Source organism: Papio anubis, chromosome 10, assembly GCF_008728515.1.
Source record: "Papio anubis isolate 15944 chromosome 10, Panubis1.0, whole genome shotgun sequence".
NCBI lineage: Eukaryota > Metazoa > Chordata > Mammalia > Primates > Cercopithecidae > Papio > Papio anubis.
In genome coordinates, this window is record NC_044985.1 from 112,299,359 (window position 1) to 112,324,081 (window position 24,723).

Here is a 24,723-nt window from a genome sequence, read left to right on the forward strand (position 1 = left end):
CAGGTTCCATTTCAGAGCTTCCGAACCATGAACTCAGAGGCAAGGGGCAGTATCTGTGGTTGAAACAGCAATTCAGGTATGCTAATGTTTGAGAGCCACAGTCACAGAGCTCAGGGCAAATGCACTTTATTATTGTTTTATTTTATTTGATAACTTATGTTTGAAAACAGTAGTTATTAATTGTGGTTGCGTGAAGGATGTCAATGCACAATATGTGACAAATTTGCTTTGGTCTCAGAATTAGTGAAAGCTTTGCTCTTGACAAAAACTAGTACTTTTTTTCCATAATGACAAATTTTCATAGTGACTTGCAGTTTCACTTTGGCTACTGATAATTTCATAACTAAATGTGAGATTTATTAAATAACAGACCCTCACAGAATAGAAGGATAAATAAATTAATCTCAACATTAGGTTAATAGTTCCTCTCCACAGGTAATAAATGTCGAAGAAAATGTATAACCTATCCAAAAAAATTCCCCATTATACCTAAACTCATCAAATTCTGTAGTTTAATCACTTCATTAAAGGTTTAAATATTGGCCCCATGAAGAGCACAGAACAATGATCTTTTGAATTAACTTGATTTGAAATACTAGGAACCAAAAGATGCCCCATGTTTCTTTCCCAGGCCCCTGACCTTGTTTAGTCACATGGCAATGGAAGTTATAATTTATAGTATGCTTATCAAAATGCATCATTTTAATCGGTGAAACAGACTTGGTGTCTGTTACTTTTAAAAACATGAGCACAAGGGAGTCAAGCACAACAGGAATCTACAAGCTTCATGTAGTTTCATTCAAGGCCATCAAAAAGGCTAGATAAAGACGAAAGTACAGAAATAGGGAAGAGATTAAAGAAACGTTCCCTTGAATGCCGTATTTATCCAGGTTTCCTAAGGCAAAATTCCATATTAATATTTGGGTTCCAGGGTACATACATGTAATTGCAGGTGACGGGGTGGGGGATAGTTAAATGGCTGTCTTCTTATTGTGAATATTATTTTGAAACAGTGGCATAGTCAAACGTGACTGACGTTCACAGCAAATGTGGCTCAGAGAGTTTCTTTTACTCAGCTAATGAAAGACCACCAGAATAGGGAATTTTTTTTATTATAAGGGCTACTTAATGGTACAGTGGTCTCTAGGTGGCTGCTAATCTTGGGTTCATTCTCCACGCCACCACAACAGAATTAAGAGTTGAGGAATTCTATGGAAAAAGTAGGGTAGAGGGAATATGGAAGACAGTAATGAATCAGTGGAAGTTGATAAACATTTTACATTATCTCCAACAGGCAACAAAGAACAACATAAATAAACAACAACATCTGTAAATGACATGTGCCAATGCCATATTACACATTGTCCTTTAGAATCAAGTGTTAATGCTGTGTATTATCACTTATTCCTGAATTTTTCAAAGTCTTCCTTCAGTGCAGTTTCAATGAGGTGCTTATACCTGTGTTTTCCTCTGCTGCTGATCAATGACCCGCCAACAGAGATTTTGTTCTACCTCTGGCCCTTCTTCCAGGTACTGATTATCCATTTAGTTTTGTGATTGAGAGTTTATATTCTTGCACCCAGGATTATACTCTGGTTCCACAGATATGATTACTTGAGCTTCAGGAAATGGTAACATTGTGGAAAATTCTTGGAAATATTCTATGTAACCTATATGGCATAGCCAACAGGGGTGTTCTGATAATGCATATAATTAAACAATGGCTAATTTAATTATGAGTGGAATTGGGAGATAAATTAGTACCAAATATCTCTTTCATCTTAACCACAAAGGAAAGATTGAAAAAAAAATATGCTAAATCCAGTCCACAGAATCAGCAATTTTTTTCTGGAAACATATTAGTTCATTCTCACACTGCTATGAAGAAATACCCAAGACTGGGTAATTTATAAAGAGAAAGGTTTAACTGACTCCCAGTTCAGCATGGGTGGGGAGGCCTCAGAAACTTACAATTATGGTGGAAGGTACCTCTTCACAGGGAGGCAGGAGAGAGAATGAGTGCCAATGGGGGAAATGCCAAATGATTATAAAACCATCAGATCTCATGAGAATTCATTCACTATCATGAGAACAGCATGGGGGAAGCCGCCCCCATGATTCAATTACCCTTCACCATGTACTTCCCATGACATGTGGGGATTATAGGGATTACAATTCAAGATGACATTTGGGTGGGGACACAGCCAAATCATATCAGGAGGATTGGGAATGCTAAACCTATGCATTTGATGAGTAGTTTTCGAAACATTGGCATGAAATAGGAATTACTTTTCCTAAAGAAAAGTATTTCATCCCTTCCTTTTCAGAGTGAAATGTGTCTTTATTCATGAGTGCAATAAACTACCTGGAGTCATTACATGTACTTATGGGATTTATATAGAGCAATGCATTTGAGCATCTGAAAGAGTTCCAAACTATATCTTCTCATGAAAAATTGTTTTGCTTTACATATTCCTGTGATCTTTTATTTCTACATTGCTTTTCTGTCTGCTATCACCCCTCTCTCCCTTATCCCAATCCCCTCAGGTATCACGAAGCTGCCAACTATCAAGATTGTGCTGCCTGCTTTTTTTAAAAATTAAGGTTTCTATCTTCAGTATCTTTATGTCTTCGGTCCACTTTATTTAATCTTTTATTCATTTTTCCAGTTCAAGCTCATAAACAGCTATATTACAAGTCTTAGATATTATCAACATACTACATTGTTATTTATAAGGAGCTGCTGTGTCTCAAAAACCTGACCTGTTTCACTGAAAACAGTTAATATCTGCCATTTCTGTCCTATTTCCTCAGTCTCCCTAGTTCTCTGGCTCACCTCCTGGGTATGACCTCTCATTCCAAAACTCCCTCCCATCTCTGATTTTCCTGATTTGTAATGAAAGCATATGCTCAAACACTCAAACACCTGTCGGTTAAAAGAAACTAGTCAATTTACCAGACAATCAACATGCATTTAAAAATAGAATATTTATTTTCGTCAGTTTAAAATAAAAGCAAAACGTATTTTTTTTCAATGATATTACCTATAAACTTAAGGAGTTTGGTAAAAATATGTACTCCAGTCTTTAGTATATCTCAGGGTTTTGTAAAACAAGGTTAAAAATATCAACACCTCTAAAAGTGAAGATAGATTCTTCATAAATAATACTAGTTGCTTAAATTTCTGCCATTTTGATAGCGTTTGTGTTACCTCTACATACTTCATGGCACATAGTTCCCACAAGAAGCCTATGAGAGAAAAGTTATTTTGACCGTACAAAAGTAGAACATGAGATTCCAGGAGCCAATTGGCTCACCCAGTTTTCTCACAGCTAGTTGTTTCCCAATAAAGTGGCTAAAAAAATTAGGAAGGAGGGCAAGCATTTTGTTTCTAAGGGGTTCCACTTAATTGGTACACAAATGGTCATCTTGGTCATATTGCTGATAAGCACCTCAATGTCTGGAATGACAATTTATTCACCTTCCTGCACATAGCAGTACCAAGGTGTTCAGTGGACTTATGCTTAATTTAGTAATATATTAGAATTTCAAAAATAACTCAAAACATAAACTAAAATGAAAAAGACTCTTTCAAAAATCATCCTGTGGGTTTTACTTTTCTTCAACCATGCAATAATTATTCTCAAGATGTTAAGAAAGGTGTTTTGATAATATGTAATATACTTTTCAAAATAACCCCACTGTGGTTGCTAATCTTTTTGATAAAAGATTTCACTCTTAAACATGAAAACTTTACTGAAAGCCAAGTCTTATTAAGATTTTAGACAAAGGTGGATAATTACATTTAGGGTTAAAAACTAAGAAAGTTTACACAGTAGTAAAATGGTTCTTCTTGCATGACTTATTCATATGTTCTGAGGCAATTTTCCAAGAAAGTTATTAAAATGTTCTGAGCCATAGCTGTATGGTCATTTAGTTACATTTCTAAAATCTTATTTTTTAAATGAAGTCTCTTGACATTATTCCTTGAGTGCAATCTGAAAATATATAAAATTTATTCATGCCCTTTGAATTGGAACTTTTGTCTTCAACTGGAATTTGTTGTAACAAAATAAAAATAATGCACACAAAGTTTAATGTACAAGAATGTCAATCACAGCATAGTTTGGAAAGTCTAAAATCAATGATACAACTTAAATGTCTCTGAGGAATATAATGAAATAAGTTGTAAGGAACAAGAAATAAAGTTATAAGGTGAACTAATCATATTATTCTTCTTACTATAATTATTTTATTAAAATTGAAATTATTTAATATAACACTAAATAAAATCTGTATGCAAATGTATTTATTTAGCTCTTAATATCACAATTACTGGAGGAATGACAATGCATCAAAAGAATATCAACTGAGTTTTAATATCATGGATAATTTAAACTTTTTTATTTTGAAAACTACAGTCACCTGCATCAACACAACATAGCCGTTAACACTAAGAGCCAGGACCACCTAGATCAACATGACTTTGTTATTTATTCCAAGAAACCATTACTAAGGAAATTGATGACTGTACATCAAGAAATGACTTCAGTGTTTCCTTGAGAAAAAAATCTCTGGGAAGCTATTTCTCTGAGACAATAGCTTGCTTACCTGGGCAAATATGTAAATTACCAAAGCACAATTTAGTTTTTAAGATTCTCTTCAGGACCCTCTCTTCACTAAGCCTATCGATCCTAATATATTACATTTCAAACTTTAACCAATCTAGTTTCCCTTCTTGAAAGTACATGTTCTAATGCTCAGAAGCTCAGATATCAAAGTCCTTCAAGTGCCCTTCCGACTTTCCCCTTCTGTGACACAGCTAAGCATTCAGTCCATTCTAAGAAATAGCTTTGCTTTATTAACAGATTGTTAAGAGCTTAGAAAATAAACAACTGGCATTACTCATCACATTTTTGTGTTAAAGATATATTGTTTTTATTAGGCAAGGTTTTGGTTTTCTGGGCCAGATACATCCAGTGAAGAATAATAATCCGACATATAGAAATAATGAGTCAAGCTATGTGAACCTTATAATATCCGGTGAAAATATTCATCATTCTCAGCATTTTCATATAGTAACTAATTTAATTCTCATTACTGCCCCATGAGATTAGCACTGTTACTACTGTTTTGCGCCTAGTGTCACAGGACTGCCCCTTAGCAGAGCAGCGATCAGAGACCGGGCTGTCAGGCCCCTTAACTGGCCATGGTCACCAATATGTCGTGCTACTTCTCATATAGAGACATTAATGTTTTTCTGCAAAGAATCCAGGCAAAGAAGATTGAGAAGGGTTCAAAGGATTGAGAGTGTTGGATTCAAGGACTCTACTTATGTTTAAAATATCCATAAAGAGGTCCCTTGTGGTGTCTCATGCTTGTAATCCCAGCACTTTGGGAGGCTGAGGCAGGCAGATCATGAGGTCAGGAGATCAAGACCATCCTGGCTAACACAGTGAAACACCATCTCTACTAAAAATACAAAAAAATTAGCCAGGTGTGGTGCCCTGTGCCTGTAGTTCCAGCTACTCTGAAGGCTGAGGCAGGAGAATCGCTTGAACCTGGGAAGTGGTGGTCGCAGTGAGCCGAGATTGTGCCACTGCACTCCAGCCTGGTGCCAGAGCAAGACTCTGTCTCAAAAAACAAAAAAAGAAACTAAGAAAAGAAAAGAAAAGAAAAGAAAAGAAAAGAAAAGAAAAGAAAAGAAAAGAAAAGAAAAGAAAAGAAAAGGAAAGAAAAGGAAAGAAAAGGAAAGGAAAGATCCTTAAGAATCTAGTGAGGAAAAGTTTCTCTTAGACTTTCTTTTCCTCTTTCCTGTAGTAATAGGATCTGGAATCTGATAAATTACTTCATTTAGTCTTCAGATTTATTTATCCTAAACACTGCCTCTGGTTTTATTTTAATCTAAATATTAATATTTCAATTCGAAGTGGAAGATCTCCACAATGTGATAAGATGGGAATCCTAGGAACAGCATCACCACTTGTGTAGGATGCTCTTCTCTGGCTGTTATATAACACTTTGGTAAATATCACGGGCATATTATACAGTTCAACTCTTACTGTTTCACTCTGAGACAAGATGGAGTTTACACACACACACACACACACACACACACACACACGAGAGAGAGAGAGAGAGGGAGAGAGAGACACCTTCAAGCTTGAGTGTATAAACCCTCTTCTACCCAATTTTTCTTCTGTCTGTATCGATACTGCAGAGCAAACATTGATGGTCCATCAGCATTTTCTCTGGAAAGCCTATGCATACTCTGAACACCTTACTTGAAATAGCAGCTATTTATAGAAATTACCATCATTTCCACATGGAGGCTCACCGGGGGCACGTTGTTTCTAGGATTCTGCCCTGGAAAGTTTAGTTGATTCCCAATTCCCAGCATGAAGGATTCAATGTGCTGATTTAAAATTGGGATCTGGCCATGTAGCCACTTCCATGTTGCTCAGTTAACGTTCTTTCTTATTTACTTCCTACCTTCCCACCAAAAAAAAAAAAAAAAAATCCATGGATATGACCAAAGCAGAGGTACCAAAAAGCACTTGCATATTTACATTCAGACTTTTAAACCCAAAAGTCCAGCTGAAACATGTGTGTGATCGAGATGTTGAGATTTGAAAATTTAACAAAATGTTTCTACCAAAGCAGTGTTTATCTTCAGACCAACTCCTAGGTAAATAGAATAAATTCCCTGTAAAAGATTTATTTTTGAGCTCAGATCTTAAAAGCCACTTTCTACCAAACTGACTGCACAGCGTTGACCTTGAAGTGGGTGTGATAAACACAGCTCTTTCAGATCCGGCTACTATTACAAAATGACTGAGGAAAAGGGAGATCTGAAGGCAGTAATATCCATTGGACAATAAATGCAGTGGAAGACAGGATGCTTGGGATAAATGAGGTGGGAGCTGAAAAGGATGTTTGATATTCTAAATGGTTACATACTTGGGTAGAGTATATCTTCCTTATCTAATTCTTTCAAAAACATGTTATTTTCCCCATTAGTAGGGCTCTTTATAAAAATAAAGCACAAAGAGCATATTTCTTTCTTAGAGAATGTTTCTCAGGGCCAGGCACAGTGGCTCTCGCCTGTAATCCCAGCACTTTGGGAGGCCGAGGCAGGCAGATTGCCTGAGCTCAGGAGCTCGAGACCAGCCTGGGCAACATGGTAAAACCCCGTCTCTCCTAAAATAGAAAAAAAAAATAGCTGGGCTTGGCAACATGCACCTGTAGTCCCAGCTACTCAGGAGGTCGAGGCAGGAGAATCGCTTGAATCCAGGAGGCGGAGGTTGCAACAAGCCAAGACTGCACCACTGCAATCCAGCCTGGGCCACAGAGCGAGACTCCATCTCAAAACAAAAACAAACAATCAAAAAAGAACGTTTATCAAAATGATCACAAGATTCTTGAATTGCTGTTCTTATTTTAAGCCATTAGGTACTTCTCTTATGTGAAAATGTAGTCTGAACCTTAGCTATCTGTATATGTAGCAGTAGAGATGTCATAGAAATAATCCAAATTTATACTGTAAAAATATTTATATTACTGGTAAAGTAACATTTAAGACACCAAAAAACTATAAGAACTTATTGTGAGTAAAATGCCCACACATTTTTCTTTTTAGTTGTAGTGAGTTGTCACAGGTATGTAAAGTGTTTGAAAATAACCCAAAATCATCTGTCTATCCACTTCACAAAACCATATACTCGTAAATGTATCTCCCAGTTTCACAAGTAGTAGACAAATTTAACATGTGATACTCAATAAATACCAACTCTGAGGTTCATCAAAAGCAATTGTATTTATTATGTGTGGGGTGGAATTATTTTAGATTATTGGGACATCACAAAGTTCAATACTCCGTACTTGTAGTGCACATAGACAGTTTTAGTTCACTTGCTCAGAGAAAAAGAAAAATTTCATCCATATTTTTGAGAGTGTAGTGACTTTTAAACCCTCTTTTGCTTTTAGATTTTTAGGTTTTTATCTTTCTCTCTCTTCAAACAAGCCATCTTTTGATCAAATAAGTGTGCTAATTTGTTAACAATTTATTCTCAAATATGTATGTTAAACTTTGAAATACTTTGGAAATGTTTTTCTTTATTAAGAATATTTGTTTCATTCCTCCTATCACTCTTGAGTTGGTAATAGGGTTATTACAAAATGTGTAAGTGGTATAAGTTGAGAAATAAGCATGACATAAAAGGCAAAAGCTAAGATGTGTGACTAAACAGCTTGGTTCATTCCACTTTTATACACATGGTGCCAAAATGGCTATCAAATTTAGGGTTGATGAGCTGTCAGTCAAGGACTGCAGATAGTTAAGCTAGTAACCACACAGTCAGGAGCATTTAGGCCATTCGGAAGACATCCAGACATGCTGAACTAGTTTAATGACTTGCGTTAGAAATAGTAGGTGACATTTTTCTGCCTTCAGTCTCTTGATCTCTACCACCAGTTACAATAGAATTGTATGAGAATGTTGAGGTTCTGGAGATTTAATGAGGTGCCACTGCACAATTTTTATGCTGCTACAATGACAGTTTTGGAACTTTTTTTGCTTCTCTCAGTCTCCAGCCATTCTGACTTTTGTCATTAAGTGGCCATTGTGATCTTTGATGTATAGTGATGGGGAATGCTGCCAAGAAGGAAAATCATGGTTGTTACATGATTTGGGTCAACCATAGCAGTCAGTTCTTTTGTGTGTACAGCAATATCGGCTATTGTTGCCTTAAGAATGGTGGAAATGATTGGGGTAAGAGAATGAATTGCAGCCCAACTGAAGAATAATAAGCCACCTCTTCAATTTTAACCTGAAAATGACATTAAAAAAAAAAAAAAAAAGCAGGTTCACACACTAAGATTAGAAAAAAACTGAACACCAAATTCATACAGTTAAAGCAAAAGTCACCTGTCAAATATCAAAATTCAAGTTAATACAGATTCAAGTTGTGCCAAATATTTCACTTTAAACCCTCCTTTTCAAGAACACTTGGCATCAACAAAGAGTGAATTTGGTCTTAGTTTCCCTTTCTTTTTCCTTTCCCCCCGAAATCTGAGAACTAGTCAAATTCTTAATCTCATGTCAATGGAACACTTTTAACATTCCGTTTAACGTGTCTTTCTTCACCTCGTAAACCAGAGACTCTTCATTTCGTGTTCCAAAATTTAAAAAGTTAGACCAAACACGGTAAGCCTCTTTATAATTCTTTTTTATTCGTTGATGTTTGTGAAATACATACTGTCCGTAACTACTGGGAAATATGACATTTACATAGCAGAAAACCCATCTACACTGACAGACATAGAATTTAGAGGAATCCAAATTTGTGTTTGCCAAAATAAAAGACTAACTGTTTATCATTCCAATTCACCAGAGTCTAAAAGGGAAGCATTTAATGGGAACTGTCTAATTTCTCTGTAGAGCTTTTAAGTCCTCACACTCCCAGAAATATAATCTTTTCTCTCCCCACCACTGAAGCATAACATGCGCAGTGTCTATTTCACAGGCCTCTTGTGAGGATTGAATGAGAACATTAATATCAAACACTTCGTATCAAGTATAGCGCATAGTAGGCAATGGATAAACATCAGCTGTAATTATTTAGTGAAAGTTTAAATCATGCCTTTCCTTCAAAGAAACTGTTTCATAAAATATTTTAGGCAAAGTTTAAAATACATAAATCCTTCTCTTTTATTGAAATGGCTGAAAATGCATGCAAAGTCAGAAAGTAAACCAAGGGCAAACCTTATCCTGCCTCTAAGATATCTTATTTAATAAAAGTCATCATCAGCATGAAACTTGGCAGAAGCAAGACTTGATTTCGGTGCTTGTTTTTGCTACAATGTTTTGCAATTGGGGCAGCCTGCTAGCTGCAAAGCCCTGTTATATCTCTCAGCAAAGCAGCTACAGATATTTTATCAAATATCTCGTTAACTGATTTTTAAATTGTTTTATTGTGCCACATATAATAGATCGTGAATTCATAATGAAAACAGGTATTTTTTTCCTTTCTTTCGAAATGACTACAGGTCTCGGTATCAGCTGACACATGTGACTGACAGTAGCTGATAATGAAGCCTTTCTCCCTGGTAAAAGTCTGAGGCTGAAGCCTTTGTTTCTGTGAACTTTAAATTTCAAAACCTCCTTAATACCGAAAACTTTTTTTTTCCAAAATAAACATTTTCCCTTTGAAAAAAATACGTTGATTTAGGATTAAACTTTTCCAAAATACTGTAAATATCTTTAATATATCTGTTAAGATATGTGTTTTCCTTGGATGTGGGGTGTGTGTGTGTTTAACCAGCTTACTTGGAATGAGAGTTTATTTGCCTTAAACATAGATGTATTTCAAAATCATTTTTTTCAATATGCTACAAAGGTACAAAATATTTTGTAAACAATTTTGAAGAATGAAGTGTAGATTCACTTTCATTATTTTAGGTCATCACCAACAAATGATTATGTGTGTGGTCAAACATTCTGAATTCCAGGTTTCTAGGTAAAAAAAAAAAAAAAAAGGATATTTACTTTTATTACTATCAAATATAGTCTCAAACATATAATTATTATTCTAATTCTTTTTATTATTATTATTATTATTATTATTTTTGGGACGGAGTCTCACTCTGTCACCCAGGTTGCAGTGCAGTGGTGTGATCTCAGCTCACTGCAACCTCCAACTCCCAGGTTCAAGCAATTCTCCTGCCTCAGCCTCCTGAGTAGCTGGGATTACAGGTACGCACCACCATGCCCAGCTAATTTTCATATTTTTAGTAGAGATGGGATTTCACCATGTTGGCTAGGCTGGTCTCAAACTCCTGACCTCAGGCGATCTACCCGCCTTGGGCTCCCACAGTGCTGGGATTACAGGCGTGAGCCACCACGCCCGGCCCTTATTCTAATTCTTTATCAGATTAACTCACATATGTATTTTAAAACCCAAATTGTACCACAAGTTTTATGACTAAAAACAGTAGTAACTATCCAATCACTTCAAACTTTTGATTCCCACTTTCTGTTTGTGTGTGGTTATTATTTCACCTTTTCTCCCAACTTTTTGGAGGTAATTGACAATTCAAATGTATATATTTAATGTGTCAAAGTTGATCATTTACTATATGTATATCTTGTGAAATAGTCACCACAATCAAGCTACTTAACATATCCCTAACCTCAGGTAATTACTTTGGGTGTGTGTGTGTTTGTGTGTATATGTGTGTGCATGTATATGAGTGTGACAAGAACACTTAAAGTCGGCCCTCCTAGCAAAATTGAAATATACAATACAATACGTTTTACTATCACCACATTGTTCTAGTTAGAGTGCCAGAATTTATTTATTTTGTATACGTGAAATTTTGTACCCCTCAACTAACATCCAAAGACAAACACTTTATTTCAGCTGGACACATTCATTTACATTTATAAGCAACATTTCTTGTTTTGTTTTCTTTCCTTTATAGTCCTTATCTTATCATCAAACATACACATGGTGAACATGGTGTCTCTGCTCTGATCTTCTCACTGTTGTGATGTAATAGTCATCATTTACATTATTAGAATATTATGGTGACTTACATAAATCAGAAGTCATGTTATTTATTGTTCATGTTATTTATTTGATCATTTCTGTTTCTCTAATGTTTCTGTTCCCTCTTTCCGAAATTTCTTTTAGTTAGTTGCTAGACATACTGGATCCTATAATTATGTCATTATTATTCTGCGACAGCTAGATTAAATAACTTTGGCTTTTTAACTTTCTGATGATTTTTTTTTCCCCTATTTTGTTCTCTCACTCTCCTTCATATGTTATATCTGTCGGACTTTTTAGATTGTGTTCTTCTTAATTTGTTTCAGGTTCACCATTCTATTCATTCAGTAAATACTGACTGAACTACTTCTATATTTAAACACTCTTATAGGTCCTGAACTACTTTAGTGAAGAAAATAAACAGTAACCACTACCCAAGAGAGGTCTCATTCTAGTAGGAGAAATAGAACAAAAAATAAAAAGAGGAAATTACATATGAAATCTCCAGAGTGGAGAAAGTTAGACATTTTAGTCAAGGTCATGAGGAAATGCCTTTCACTGAGAAGGGATGGAATGTGGCTCTCCAGGCAAGGAGCTTCTTAGGCAACAGAAAACCAGTCCTCTCCTGAACTGCATCTGACTGATAATCTCATATATTGACTTAAAAATGTAAGTATTAAATATATTTTTAAATGTAAATATGAAATATATTTTTACTCTTCTAGAAGTTGCATTTTATTCTTAACATTTGTTTGCCATTTCATAGTCTTTTGTGCCTTACTTATATTTTTCATCCCCTTTTTAATCTTATAAATATAATAAACATTTATTTTATATGCTTATGTTGCTTGATATCATTGAATATTCTATTACTTTTTACTTTTTTTATTTCCTCATTGTTCCCGTATTTTAATTTCTCCATTCTCTCCATTGTCTCTCTCTCTCTCTCATTGAAATTCATATTTGTTGGAAATCAATCAACGAGAATTCTTTTAATTCAGCTTTGAAGTTGAGATTTTTATTCTTTAGGCACTTTGGGGTACTACCAGTTCAGGACTACTTTAAACTAAAGGCTTGGCTAGAGTCATTTAGGAGCACCTCAGTACTATAAATTCAAAATTCAAATCATCTGAGAAAAACTTTGGTTACAGATTATAAAGGAAAAAAAAGTCCCTTCAGTCATTCACTAATTGCCAAAGCTCTTTTTTTTTTTTTTTTTTTTTTTTTTTCCAGACGGAGTCTCGCTCTGTCGCCCAGGCTGGAGTGCAGTGGCCGGATCTCAGCTCACTGCAAGCTCCGCTTCCCGGGTTCACGCCATTCTCCTGCCTCAGCCTCCCGAGTAGCTGGGACTACAGGCGCCCGCCACCTCGCCCGGCTAGTTTTTGTATTTTTTTAGTAGAGACGGGGTTTCACCGTGTCAGCCAGGATGGTCTCGATCTCCTGACCTCGTGATCCGCCCGTCTCGGCCTCCCAAAGTGCTGGGATTACAGGCTTGAGCCACCACGCCCGGCCTGCCAAAGCTCTTAAGAGGTAACCTGTGAGGATTTTTGTGTGGGATTTTATTTGTTTGTTTTGTTTCTTGCAGTCCTCTGATAGGTATTTGCAAGACAGAATGATAAATGTATGGGTAGGTAGAGTGGAGAAGGAGAGGGTTATTTCTAGTTCATTCTTTACCCCGAGGATGTAGCCTAATAGATGCCTCATGTGGACATTTTCTGTCATGCTCATAACTCATGAAGCTTTGATAATTGAGGTTCAAATCCATCCAGTGTAGCAAATACCCCCAAGATAAAAACTGGTTTCAGTTTTTACTCCCTTCTTTGATTTACTGTGTTCGCTTAGCTTGTGCCCTTGCTAACTTGCAAACTCACGAATGCACTTAAAAATATGCATTTAAAAATATTTATTCAGCATGCTAGTTGTTTCATTTGGGAGTTTCTTCCATACTACTGGAAATAAAAGTTGCCCCTCTTTTTAATGCATAAACTTAGTTCACATTGCATCTTTAGATTTTCATAGTATCACATGTACTGTGATATTTTGTCAATATTCTTATTCGCCTTTTTAATATATTTACCATCTTTACTCGATGGAAAATGTTTTTATTTTGCCCTTAGTGTTGGATGAGAGTCAACTGAATAAAATAAAATTGTGTAACTCTTTTTGCTCTCAACATTTTGAGATTATTCTTTTATTCTCTTATAGCATCTAGTATGCTGTTGAGAAATAGGCTGGCAGATAAACTGACATTCTCTAAATCAGTTTTCTTATTTGTCTGACACTTTTTAAGACGGCTTCGTATTTCAGTCTAATCACCATGTATCTAACCCTGAATTAGAGTTTGCTTTTAACTCAAAGATTTATGTCTACTATTCTAGAAAATTATTTACAATGATCTTTCGTTCTACTACCTTTCTGTCATTCTCTTCCACTCTTTTCTTCTAATACTTGTGTTACATAAATGTTGCTTTCTCTTTATCTAGCCTCCTAGTTCTTAATTGTCTTTTCACATTTTTAAAAATGTTGCTTTGCTCTACATTATATGTGAGTAAACTAGTGTTAATTTCCAATTCATTAAATTAGTTCATTAATTCACTGAGTCCATTGTAAAACTTTTCTTATTCTTTTTTTTTTTATAATGACTATATTTTTTTTCTCCCAAGATCCCCTTGATTAAGTCTCACTCTTCTTGTTTGTAGTAACAGGAATTGTTGCTTCACTTTAATCCCATAAAGCAAACTCTTGTGACTGCAGCTGAGAGCTTTCTCTGGCCAAGGGACCATGTTCAGCCCCTATTAGGACAAGCAAAAACTACTCAGGGTTAACATTTTTGTGAGCAATGCTTAGCAATTAGAGATGAAATCTGATGGACACATACCTCAAACTTCTTGCCCCTCAGGGGGACAACACTGAGGTATGTTCACCCACCTCCCAGGAGTCCTCAGCAGAATTGGGCATCAGGTGTGTGCAGTGGTACCTGATCCCTATTGCAGCATCTTTTGGCTTCTAGTCCTCCTGCCTCGCTTCCCCAGTCCTGAATGATAATTTCAAGAATACTTCCATCTTCCAAGTCAGCTGCTTTTACTCAGATTCTTATGTTAAAATCAGTTTTGGGAAAAATTAAACTTCAAATGTCTTCTTTGTTTGTTAGTTTTTGTTGTCACACTTCCACTTACCTACTTGGCCAGGTGCAAAAATACTGTATTTAAAGTCTTTGTTTAATTCATAAACTTATAAGATTTATGAATTTTGTTCACAGGAAACTGCTGTCCCAGTTACAGAAGGCTCATTTTAGTCGGAGAGCTTGTTGTGTCCTTTCGTTGCCTTTTTATCCCCTCTCTGCTCAGGCGTACATTCCTTTCTTTTCATCAGTCTGACATCTTTATAGCTGGGACTCATTAGAAAAAGGTTTGATATTTCTATTTCTGGCCCAATTTGTTTTACATTTTGTTATACATAGATGTGTGTGTGTGTGTGTGTATATATATATTTTTACATTTTGTTTTATATATATATATATATATCTTCGTGACACCTCTTGGGAGAGTTTCTCAGTGAAGATTTTCAGCTCACCAATTTGTCTTTGTGTCCGCTTAAATCTTTATTCCTTGATTGCTTTATCTCAACAATTATTTTATTCATGTTAAATATTTTCAGTTAGTTCTTCATAACCACCCATTGCTGTTACTCTTATCTTTCTACAGGTCTTTGTTGTGTTTGTTTTAAATTGTTGTTCTGGCTACTAGGTTCACTTCCCCTGGTGTAAGATCTTATTTCTTTCACTGTGCATATAATATCTGTATTACTCCATTCTCATGCTGCTGTAAGGATATACCCAAGACTGGGTAATTTATAAAGAAAAGACATTTAATTGACTCATAGATCTGCAAGGCCGGGGAGGCCTCAAGAAACTTACAACTACAGCAGAAGAGGAAGGAAAGACGTCCTTCTTCACCTGGTGGCAGGAAGGAGAATGAGTGCCCAGTGAAGGGAGAGGCCCCTTATAAATCCATCAGATCTTGTAAGAACTCACTATCATGAGAACAGGATAGGGAAAACCACCCTGATTCAATTATATCCACCTCTTCCCTCCCACAACATGTATGGATTATGGGAACTACAATTCAAGATGAGATTTGGGTGGGGACACAGCTGAACCATATCAATATCCTTTCTCTCTCTTTTGCTCTCTCTCTTTCTGTCTCTCTTTCCCTGAGCTCATCTTTATTCCCCTGAAACTGCCCTCTAACTGGGTTTGGAATGGCAGCCTGGAAGGAAAACAAGAACTGAGCCTTTGTGAAAATTTGCGGGTCCAGTAGGATGGGCCTCCTCGCTGACTTCATGAACTCTGGGATTCAGCATATACAGCTTTTGTTTTCCTGGGTCTCCTCGCCACCTCATTTCCCTGTCCCAGGCACTGCTCTGCTCTGCTCTAGGGATGAGTCCCCTCCTGTACCATTGTCTACAGGGTCTGGAGGGAATGCTCAGGGTGTTACAGAACTATTATCACCTATTCCTCACCTCAGTTCTGACAAAAACTCAAGTTCTTCTCCTTTTGGACAGCACTGCCTCATTCCAGCCAATAGCACCGCTGCAGCAAAACCTGGGGATCAGAGTTTTAAGATAGTGGCTTATTTGGATCAAGAATCTTTTGTGCGCTACTTGTATGCCTGGCCCAGCTCAGCAGCATTTGACAAATTCCCCACACATAGTGGTAGAGATGACAGTTTAGGTGCAGTTCTGCCCCATCCCATTCAGGTGGAAACTTCTGGCCACAGTTCTCAAGGGGCAATGAGACTAAGCCACATCACCCTGATTCTGTCCTCAGTGTATCTCCTCTATTCCCCTAACCTCTCCTCTATGTCCTCCACTCCACCTCTCCAGGCCACCAAGTTTCCTGTATGGCAGGCTCTATGTGCCTTCAATCTCCCTGGGGTTTTTTACATTTGTGCTCCAGTTATTGACTTGAACTTCACATTGAGTCCACCTTGCTTGGTAGAAGGAGCCGAAACCCAAGCTGGATTCATCTTGGGAACAGGAAGCCAAATCCCGTCTGGGATAAAAGTACTTAATAAAAAAACCCTGTTGTTTCTTCTCTTGAAAATGATTTGGAATCAAGAATATAAAAGACAATCCAAGCACAAGATTTTATTTAATATATTTTCTAAAGTTACCAAAAAATTTATTTCTTAGAATACTTTATTGAATGACAGTTGGTTAATTTCTTTGTATTTTTTTAAAATTGTCTCATCAGTTAATTAATGATTTTGGAATAAAATGATGGATCATCTTTCACATATAACTCTAAGAAAAAAGTGACAGATAATTACAAAAAGCTAAATTTAGTATCAATTATCAAAAATTCATATGCAAAACCTAAAATATAGCAATAAAATACTGGCACTAAATATAATTTTAAAATCATATTATATGAAGTTATAATTTAGAGGAAAGAACAAAAATGACTAAATGGCTTTGTTGCCAAAACCTTCTAAATTAAATGAAATTTAGAATTTGAGCTTTTGCAAAGCTATAAATGCTACAATGTATGCAATTTTAACCAAACATAGAGATAAGTGAAAGATTAAAATCATGCTCACAAAATATGGTCATGACTTTCTTTCGGGTGACCATTCCCGGGTCTTCTAATGGTTTGATCTTTGAAGAGTATGATTGTCTTGGGAGAGGAAAATAAATTTGGGACCTGAAGTGGTAAATAGGGAAAAGGAAAACAATTACTCTGTAGAAGAAGATTGTGTAAATTACAAATTACAACAACAACATAGGAAGAGAGAAGGATTAACACTTTATCCTTTGTCTCTCCTCAATGGCTGGCTCTTCGTGTAAGAAGAAGGCATAGACACTTCCAAATGCCTGAAGTCTAAATTGGTCACCTAAGTATTTATATGTCATTACAATTCTGTTCATGCATCAAATCACTTTGGCTGATTTTGAGTGGTTCTGATACAATCAGCATTTTTTAAATGATATCAGTTTACTGGGAAGAACCATCCTTGGGCATGACCAAGTCAGCCCTAGCATGTCCCTCAGTTTGACTACACTCTAGATAGGCTTCCTCCTGCCTCTAGGCCCCTAAACTCTTTCTCATCCTGCCCTTGCAGCATCCAGTTGGCCTGAACACAGAGGAGCCTTCCCTCCCTTTTCTTAGGATATTTACTTTAGAAAACTTATTATGAACTCTTCCTCTGACTTTTTGAAATGAAAATATTTTTAGAAGCTTCTTGCCAGTTTTACAACCCAGGACTGTCTCTGTCAAGGACCTGGGAGCTGTCCCTTTGAAATGTAATCACTGAAGAGACTAGCATCCCTACCGTCCAGTTGCTGTGGAAAGATAGGAGCCTGACCTACTGGGTGCCTTGCTCCAAGTGGAAAAATTATGCCGTCATGAAGATAGAAGAAAGTTTACTTTTCAGTGAGTGAGGGCAAACAGATGGCTTGTGATTCCCCAAACTCAACTCTTCAAAACTCTAGGCCTGGCATGGTGGCTCATGCCTTGTAATCCTAGCACTTTGGGAGGTCAAGGCAGGCAGATCACCTGAGGTCAGGAGTTCGAGACCAGCCTGGCCAACATGGTGAAACTCTGTCTCTACTAAAAATACAAAAATTAGCTGGGGTTGGTGGCAGGAGCCTGTAATCCCAGCTACTTGGGAGGATGAAACAGGAGAATTGCTTGAACCTGGGAGGTGGAGGTTGCAGTGAGCCAAGATTGCGCCACTGTACTCCAGCCTGGGCAACAAGAGCGAAACTCCATCTCAAAACAGACAAACAAACCAACCAACAAACAAAAATTCTCTCATTTGTTTCAGGGAGCTGAACTCAGACTTTAGTGTTGTGGCATCTCTCCTCTATTGCAGTAGTCTTAAATATTTTTTTCCCTGTTTAACTTTGTCCATTTGGCAAACAAATGTTGAAAATAAAATGCACCTTCTAGAAGAGTAAAAATATAATTATATATTTAATCTTTATATTTTTTAAGTCAATATATGAGATTATCAGTAGTTAGATGCAGTTCAAGAAAGGATTGGTTTTCTGTTGCCTAAGAAACTCCTTGCCTGGAGAGTCGCATTGCTATTTTTCTTTGACAAAGCAGTATTGTGGGAAAATCAAGTTTAGCTTCAGCATTTCCAAGTGTTGCTTTTTGCTATACTTAAAAGTTGGGAACTTGTCAAATGTTTAAAACCTTGCTTTGTTTAAAGTCAGAATTAGGGCAAATAATTAGAGTGGTTTATTATTTTTTGTATAGTAAATATGAGACCGACAAGGAATTAGGACATTTGGAATCCTGGATCCTCCCACATTAAATGATCAGGGGGAAGTTATTTAACCTGTTTGGGCCTCAGATTTCTCACTTATAAAATGAGAAGTTTGGACAAATTCACTTCCAACTCTAACACTACAAGATTATTTGATTATCTTTTTTGTCTTCAAGACTTTTTTGATCCTAATTAAGAATCAGGTTCTTTCTCAAATCCTGATAAAATCATTAGGCCACATGGTGTATTTAGTTGGTAACAGACTGATCATAATGTGAAGAAATGTGTGCATTGCAATGAGCCCATACACCATGAGTAGCTGATTAACAGCCCTTTAAACAACATTCCTAAATGAATAACAAAATTGGTGCCAAGAAAAACAGCTACCTCACCAACACTCCAGCTGTTGATTTTAATCTTAGTTCTACTGCCACCCAATATTCCAGTGATTTCCCTTTCTTACTTGAAATCAATCAACATTTATGAAAAAATGAATATCACATTGTAATTACAGAAAAAATGGTCTGACTTCCTAATCTTCCTTCTCCATGTTTCATCTTCATTTTTACATTAACCTTTCCGAAATGTTTTTCAGTGTCCTTTCATCATCCATCATTTAGTCAAGTAACTATTATTGACAGAACAAAAGGGTTTTCTCCCTAAGTTATCACAGTATGGTTAAATCATTTACATTTGAAAACATGATGTTTATCAAATCTGTGGAAATATGAAGTTGATTTTTCATAGTTATTGGTATTTTCATATGTTAGGGCATGTTGGCCGATGGAGACCACCTGGTGTGACACTTGTGTGGTCCTTCCACTCACAGAGGTCAATACCTTTTTAATAAGGGTATAGGATTCTAGAATAGATTTATTTAGATAGCCCAGATTTATTAAAATACAGAGATAGTGTGGATTTTATACATTATTTGATTAATAATTATCTTTTATTGATGAGGATATTGAGAGATTTAATTCATTTGTGCTATTCAATTTGTACTTTGACCATTAAAACTACTCCTTAAAGTTGCTTTGAAGTCACTTTTTTGGTTACTGTTCTAAGTACATTATTAGTGCCTTGATTGTGAATGATTGATTCAATATTAGTGGAAAATTTAAGTGGAAAATAAAATCTTCTAAGAAAAAATCCTGTTTAGTAGGACTACCCTCCTGCTATCCTTTCTTTCAAATAAGAATTTTTATTTTTTGACTCTCAGGTCAACAGAATTGGATTAATTATTGGTCTGTGATCCAATATTGTAATTGTTCACTGAAGAGAATCATCTTTTGAAAAATATTTCTGCATGTTTAATAAGTTAATGAACACCTTAATCCAAAGCAGAAATTGGTATTATCTCACCTTGTGGTCTTCCTTCTCATTCCCTGCTCATTCCTAACAAACTAAATATACTGAATACTGTGTGCTTGCCTGCCTCCCTTTCTTCTTTCTTTGTTCTTCCTGTGCTGTCTTCACTTGCTACTTTTCTATTTTTTAGCAGTTTTATTAAGATATAATTTATATGCCACGAAAGTTACCCACTTAATGTGAACAATTCAATAGTTTTTTGCATGCTTACAAAGTTGTGCATCTATAACTGCTATCATTTTTAGAACATTTTATTATCCCCAAAACAAGCCTGGACTCCTTAGTGTCACTTCTTAATCTCTCTACCTCCTCCTCACTCCCATGCCTCCTAAATCCCAGGAAACCATTATCCTGCTTTCTGTCTCTAGCTTCGCCTCTTCTGGACATTTCATTCAATGGAAAAATACACTGTGTGGTCCTTTGTGTCTAGCTTCTTTCACTTAGCATAATGTTTTCATGGTTTTTCCACATTATAGCATATGTCAGTACCTCATTCATTTGATGATTAAAGTATATTTTTTGTATAGATATGCCATGTTTTATTTATCCTTCCATCAATTCGTGGACATTTGGGTTGTTTGTACTTTCTGGCTCTTCAGAATAATGTGGCTATGAATATTTGTGTACAAGATTTTGTGTGGACTTATGTTTCCAGTCATCTTTGGTATGTGTCTAGAAGCAGAATTGTTGGATAATCTGATAACTCTATGTTTAGCAGTTTGAGAAAATACCAGACTGTTTTCCTAAGTAACTACATTATTTCATATTTCCACCAAAAGTGTATGATGATTCCAGTTTCTCTACATCCTCACCAACACTTGTAATTATAGGTATTTTCTATAAAAGCCATCCAGCTGACATACGTGTTATCTCATTGTGATTTTGATTTACATTTGCGTGATGATTAATACTGTTGAGGGTCTTTTCATTTACTAATTTTTTGACTTAATTTATGCCAATCTAGTATTTACCTTTACTCACCAATAAAATTTCTCTGGATAAGCACTCCATTGACTTTCACAACTGCTTTTGCCAAATCCATTGGTTATTGTAGGAAGTCAGGGACCCCCAAATGGAGGGACCGGCTGAAGCCGTGGCAGAAGAACATAAATTGTGAAGATTTCATGGACATTTATTAGTTCCTCAAATTAATACTTTTATAATTTCTTATGCCTGTCTTTACTGCAATCTCTGAACATAAATGGTGAAAATTTCATGGACATTTATCATTTCCCCAATCAATACTCTCATAATTTCCTATGCCTGTCTTTAATCTCTCAATTTTGTCATCTTTGTAAGCTGAGGATGTATGTCGCCTCAGGACCCTGTGATAATTGTGTTAACTGCACAAATTGTTTGTAAAACATGTGTGTTTGAACAATATGAAATCTGCGCATCCTAAAAAGGAACAGGATAACAGTAATTTTCAGGGAACAAGAGAGATAACCATGCCTGTGGGGCCAGGCAGAACAGAGTCATATTTCTCTTCTTGCAGAAAGCGAATAGGAGATATATTGCTGAATTCTTTTCCCAGCAAGGAATATCCCTGGGAAAGGAAGGCATTCCCAGGGGGAGGTCTCTAAAATGGCTGCTCTGGGAGTGTCTGTCTTATGTGGTTGAAGATAAGGAATGAAATACACCCTGGTCTCCTACAGTGCCCTCAGGCTTGCTAGGACTAGGAAATTCCAGCCTGGCGAATTCTAGTCAGACCGGTTGTCTGCTCTCGAACCTGTTTCCTGTTAAGATGTTTACCAATGACAATGTGTGCCCAGTGGGACATGGAACCTCATCAGTAATTCTAATTTTACCCTGGCCTTGTGATCTTGCTCTGCCTCTCTGCCCTTGTGATCTTTTATTGCCCTTTCAAGCATGTGATCTTTGTGACTTACTCTCTGTTCATACACCCATCACCTTTTGAAATCCCTAATAAAAACTTGCTGGTTTTGCAGCTCAAGGGGCATAATGGAAACTGCCAATATGTGATGTCACCCCTGGAGGCCCAGCTGTAAAATTTCTGTTTGTACTCTTTCTCTTTATTTCTCAGACCAGCCAACACTTAGGGAAAATAGAAAAGAACCTACATTAAAAGATTGGGGGCTGGTTCCCCTGATAAGTGGTAGTTCCTTTTGACTCATCTTACACAATATCCAAGTAGAATTCCACCACATGGAATACTTACTATTTCTCAAAACCCTTTCTTCTCTATGCTGCTGGTGTCCATGCTACGTTCTGTCATGGTGTTTCTCCTGCCTTATTGTCCATTTCTACTGAGTCTCCCCATTGACTCTGTGGTCTTTATTGACCTGACTTTGTTTTTGGAAATCTCTATGAAATTTACCCTCTAGATGATATTAGACACTAACAGTTCAGTGAACTAAAATACTTTCTCTATAAAGGTAACACCACAAATTATATACCCAGCTAGATATAGAAAATATTAGGTTTATAGCCATTCCTAAGGTAGCATAATCCCCTAGTTCTATACTTTCTCAATAGGTTTATCTTCCCACCTCAATTTCCCAATATCTCTGAATTACAGCATAACTAATTATCTGCCTGGTAAAGCCCCAAGTTTAGAAATTATTTTTGATTCCTCTTTCAATCCTTACATCCAATCAATTACCAAGCCCTGAATACTTACACTCCCCAAATACTTAAGTCCCCTGACTCTTCTCCATCTTAGCTCCCACCACCACAGTCCAATCAACTCTCACCTAGTCTATTACAACAGAATCCTAATTGATCTTCACATTTACACTCTCTCTCCTCCCACTCAACCCTTCCAATTCATTCTCCAAGTAGTAGCAAAAGTTGTCTTTAAAATAAGAATTCACTCACGTCACTTCCCTCTCTAGGTCTTCTAATGACTTCATAATACATCAAGAAAACAATTTGAACTCCTTGCCACTGCTTAAAAGATTTTGCATGTTCTGTCCCTTCCCCACCTCTCCAAAGTCATATTGATTCTCTCGTCAAAGCTCACATTGAGCCAACACTGTATTTATTTCAATTGGTTGAAGTAGTCAACTAGGTATTTCTTAAGGCTTTTGAGTGTGCTGTTGTCTCCTTCTGTGTTTTTATCTACTAAGCTGTTTTCTTTTCACTCGTCAGGCTTGACATAAATATCATCTTTTCAGAGAGGCCTGACCATCCCTATATAAAGCAGGACTCTGTTTTTCTCTCTGTCTGAACTCTGATTTTTTTCATAGCATTTGCTATAATTTATAGATAATGTATTTTATTTATTTCCCCTCCCTTGGCACCTTCTCCTGGTGAGAATGTAAGTTGTATTATTGTAGGGATTATGTGTTTGCTATTTAATGTTGTATTTCTGTTGTCAGCATGGAGCTTGGCATTTAGAAGTTTTATTGTATTTATAAGATTTATTTAGAGGTAAGAAGAGAGAGAAGTAGGAAGGGAGAGAGGGAAGGAGTGAGGGAAGCTCGGAGGGAGGAAGGAATAGCTGCTACATTTTATTTATTAGGTTAGAATTTTCTTTGTATTCTCTTGTAACTGGAGAAGTTTTTCATTTCCCTTTTGTTAGAAAGAAATCCTTCATGCTTAGAGTCCAAAATAAAAATGCAACATCTCATTAAGCAGAAATATGAACCACTATTTATGCCACGTCATTAACCATCCCTATGGCACCAGTCTGTAGTACATTTCAGTTTTACCGATCCATACCTAATACAATGTAGGTTAAGACAACTAAAACAAAAGAAGTATATCTGCATCAGGAATTAAAAGCACTAAGTTCCAGCCCCAGTTCTGCCATGCATTAGCTCTATAACCTAGGACAAGCCTCTAACCTCTTTCTATCCAAACACCTTGCCCGAACATGAAAATAACCTGTCTTTCCTATCTACTTTTAGGATTGTGGTAAAATGAAACGAAGTAATATAGGAAAGGCTTTTATAAACTTGAAGTACTATTTTTGAAGGTTATATAATTTTTGCTGAAGTTAATGTCTTTTTTGTTTTATATTTTACTCTCAGTCCAGTTCTATACATATAAGGGATGCTTAATGCTATATCAACTCACATATTTTGTGTTCTTTATTTCAAGTAGCAGTTTCTATCTCTGTTTATCACTGTAATGAAAATATTGGCATATAATGATAATGGGACTCTGTGCTTTCTTCATGTAGTACCTATTAACGGGGCATATGTCATATTAAAAGTATCATAAATTATAAAATATAATTATCAACCTATCAACCATAGAAATTTACCTTGTTAAAATTAAAACAGAAAATGTTTAAATAATAACTAAGAGATCTAAGCAATATTTCCTTGTTTAATTAAATACAATTTGGAATTCAAATAAAAAGATACAAGCAAATAGCATATTTCTCTTTAACCTTTATGACAATGATGAAAACTTTACACTTATTAAATATTAGAAACCTATACTTATATCATGGATCCAAGATAACACCATAGTGTTCCCCAAGGTTAACTGATATTTATTAATGAGCAAATTAATTTCTTTGACGTAGCTATCTCAAACCAAACTTTCATGTTGAAATCTGA

General features: G+C 36.2%; 1 long non-coding RNA gene across 1 annotated transcript; it reads right to left on the reverse strand.

Annotated features, from left to right (window-relative positions):
- Positions 1-9,771: 9,771 nt before the first annotated feature.
- On the reverse strand, positions 9,772-23,600 carry LOC103876578. Its single transcript, XR_635871.4, has 5 exons — positions 22,906-23,600; positions 21,173-21,276; positions 17,150-17,253; positions 16,071-16,152; positions 9,772-10,513 (listed from the first exon to the last, which is right to left on the reverse strand). It is a non-coding gene; the product is annotated as an uncharacterized LOC103876578 (long non-coding RNA).
- Positions 23,601-24,723: the final 1,123 nt, after the last annotated feature.